Here is a 3989-nt window from a genome sequence, read left to right on the forward strand (position 1 = left end):
CCCCTTTGTTTTCATATGCCCTCAAATCTCACTGTATCCATCAACTCCAATTCATACCATCATAATTTAAGATACTTAGAGTTGAACGGAATTTTAGTTTAACTTTAAAGTTCCCAACCTAAGCAGAAAGCCCCATTCCTGACTTACGGTCACTACATCTTCCGTAAAACCACCAGTGTAAGGGGACCTTCTTGGTTGAGTTGGTGTATTTTGGTATAGTTTCTCTTTAATTCACCGTCCTCCACATACACCTTCCCCTTATTTCTCTGTTTATTCCAACCTCAAATATCTTTCGAGGCTCATTTTAAGTCATACCATTTCCTTATGGACTTCTTAGACTAAAGGTGATCACATACACTTAGAAATCTAGCAGAATTCTAGAATCTTAGTGAAAACCCAAAGGGAATGTACAGATATTCTAGTTATAGGCTCTTCTTTTACAGATGTGAAACTGAAAATAAGGAAGGACTCATAGGAAACCAGCCCATATATTACATTTTGACATCCTCTTTAATGCAGCTATGAGTAGTTTTTTTCTCTTTTAAACACTGGAAGTCTGTATTTTTTTTTCCCCTCCCAATTGCAAGCTTCTTGAAGGCAATGATTATAATTTCTGTGTCTGTGTATTTTTCAATGGTCTCTCATACATACTAGATTATTCTAATTCAGTGCTGTCCACTAGAACTTTCTACAAAGGTATAAATGTTTTATAATATCTGAGCCGTCCAACATGGTAATCACTAGCCACATGTAGCTTTTGAGCACTTGAAAAGCTATTAGTGCATCTGAAGAATTGACTTTTTAAAGTTATTTCATTTTCATTACTTTAAATTGAAACTTCTATAGACACATGCTGCTAATGATTACATTAAACATGGCAGGTCTCATTATTTTGTTGATTCACTGCAAGTGAAGAAAAGTTAGAGCACATTTGTTGACTTGCTAATATCTTAATATTGTTTGAATCAGAATAACAGAGGTTTAGAGATGGAAAAGGCCAAGTCTCATCACCTCAGTTAATAGCCCCAGAAAAGTGAAAGCATTCGATCAAGGTCACATGGTTAATTAGGAAAACAGCCGGCACCAGGGCCTAGGCCTCCTGGCTATAGTTTTTCTTTATTATTTTTTCATTATTTGTCATAGTCTCTTGGGGGAAGTCAGAGGAGGAATCAGGTAGTAAGTAGATAAGAAGAGAAAAACCAATAGAAATTTTAAAAAGTATGATAAGGATGACTGAGGATTATAGATAAGGAGGAAGGGAAGAAAGGATGTCATACCAGAGTAAAGAAATTTGTCAAAGGATGGAGACGAAGAAAGAAAAGAAAATTAAAAGCTCATACTTTCAACCATGGACTGGTGTAAATGAAGAATTCCCTTTTCAATGCAAGACAATGTTACTGTAATAAATCAGGGACCATTTCATAGATGTACCCAGGATTACACAATGAAGAGAGTTTAGTAGTTACTGAACCATGACAAAGTCCCCATATAATGAATTACATTCCTCAAAACCTTTGTCAGACCAATCACAGAATTCCCTTTGAATGAGCATGGAATGTTAACATCTGGTACACCAAATGGAGATAACAGTTTCATCCAAAGCCTCAGTTAGTCAAGCTTTATCCCTCTCAGTTGTCCCCTGATCCCACTTGATCCTTCCTCTTGCTTTGCAGCTAAATGAAGGAGAGGCATCACTGAAGAGTGTTGGGTTCTGTGGCATGTAAGAGACCTGGGAAGTAGAAACACTGGTGGATGCGAATTGTCTGGAAGCCTAAAGGATGCTCCAGATGGCCCTTCTCCATAGAGAGTCAGAAGCTCCAATAACCTTTCAAGAGAAATAATTTGGATAGAGACTGTAGGTAATCAGTAAATAAGAGAAGTAACTAGTTTCTAAAATCTCAGTGGTTTTCAAAACAGGATGCTATATTTTTGTTTATTTATTTTGTAGTGTTTTGTATTTCATACAAAGAAGGAAAGATGAAGGCTGATATCTGTAATATCATGCTCTGTAAACTGTGCTTTGTTTCTTTGTATCTTTTCCCTTTCTGGAAGGGAAGTAGAATGACACAGATTTTCTTTGTGTGAAATATTTATTTTGTTACTAATTTTTTTTTAAATTTTTTTTTCAACGTTTATTTATTTTTGGGACAGAGAGAGACAGAGCATGAACGGGGGAGGGGCAGAGAGAGAGGGAGACACAGAATCGGAAACAGGCTCCAGGCTCTGAGCCATCAGCCCAGAGCCCGACGCGGGGCTCGAACTCCCGGACCGCGAGATCGTGACCTGGCTGAAGTCGGACGCTTAACCGACTGCGCCACCCAGGCGCCCCAATTTTGTTACTAATTTAATGGTCGTTCAGTTAGGTCATGGGCATAGTTTTTTTTTGTTTGTTTGTTTGTTTTTTTTCACCTCAAATGTTACTTTACCTGTTGACATGGCACCAATCTCTAAGTCACAAGGTTAGGTCAGAATTTACTCAGGATTCTAAGGTGGGGCCAGTCATCAGTCCTTACCAAATCTTATTCTATCTCTGTTCCTCTCTCCTGTTTTCTTCTTCCAGGTTTCTCTGTTTCTTATTAACACTACCACCTGCATCAGAGCTCTGTGGGGGCGTTTTGGCTGTTCCTGTTCCCTTCTATCCTACCTCTAGATAACTGCTCCAGCAAGCAGCTTTTCTTTCCACAGTAGCTCACATTTTTCTTCCTTTTATTACATTGCCTCCACCCTATACCAGGGTGCTGTTGGTTTTCTGTGTCTCCTGTCACCAGCACATCATGAATCTTTCACAGATTGGGACTAATTGTATCCCTCGATAGCTCAAAAACTTTCAGTGGTATGAGACGCTTAAGAGGAAAAACTTAGAGAAAGAGAAGGGAAAAGGGGGAAGAGGAGAAAGAGGGGGAAAAAAAGAAAGGAGGAGGAAGTTGCCAGTGGAAAAAAGTAGAAAACTACGAAACTATATAAGAATTAAACATGCAGTACTGATGGAGAGTCAAATCAATGGAAAACTATATTTCTTGCAATAGCTGTGAATAATTGCTTTAAAATATTTAACTTGAATTGCTACCTTCCAGCATATACCAAAATAACTTTCAGATTGATTACAATGTTAAATGTAAAAAAAAAATCTAAAAATAATTGAAAAATGTGGGAAATAATTGTTTCAGGTCAAGATTAGAGAGATCTTTCTAAATAAACTGAAGGCAAAAGAAGAATAATGAAAAAGATTAAGCATAACATAAGCCTTAACAATCCACTAAGAATCAGGGTGCCTGAATGACTCCGTTGGTTAAGCTGCAGACTCTAATTTCAGCTCAGGTCATGATCTCACGGGTCATGAGATCGAGCCCCACACAGGGATCGGTGCTGACAGTGCACAGAGCCTACTTCTGATTCTCTCTCTCCCCCCCCCCCCCCCCCTCTGCCTTTCCCCTGCTGGCACTTACTCTATCTCAAAATAAATACATAAACTTAAAAAAATTCTTAAAACACTAAAAAAAATCCACTAAAAACATATTCTCAAAATTCAAAAGCAAAAGGCCATCTTGGAAAAAATATTTCCAGGCAATATGGCATACAAAGTGTGAGTGCATTCAAAATACAAGATCTCTTACAAATCAGTAGGACGAAGAACACTCCAAAAGAAAAAAAAAATTGCAAAGATTATGGAGAAGGAATTCACAAAAGAATATAAATGATCTATATTATGAAAAGAAAAACATCAGAGCTATTTTGCTTTTTTTCTTTGCTCATTCTTGCCATTGCTTAAAGCTCATAAAATCCCTCCTCATTTCAGGATCAGTTAGTCAGCTGCATTATTTCCAGTTTATATATTCAGTTTTCATTTCATATTTTAATACACTCAATAATTTGACTGCATGCTCTGAGATATTAGAGTCAATTCAATTGTAATCTTTCCCCGCCTTCCTAGACTGTAAGCTCTTCGAGGGCGGGAACAACGTGCTATTTATTTTTGTGGACCCTACAGC

Source organism: Felis catus, chromosome D4 (assembly GCF_018350175.1).
Source record: "Felis catus isolate Fca126 chromosome D4, F.catus_Fca126_mat1.0, whole genome shotgun sequence".
Classification (NCBI taxonomy): domain Eukaryota; kingdom Metazoa; phylum Chordata; class Mammalia; order Carnivora; family Felidae; genus Felis; species Felis catus.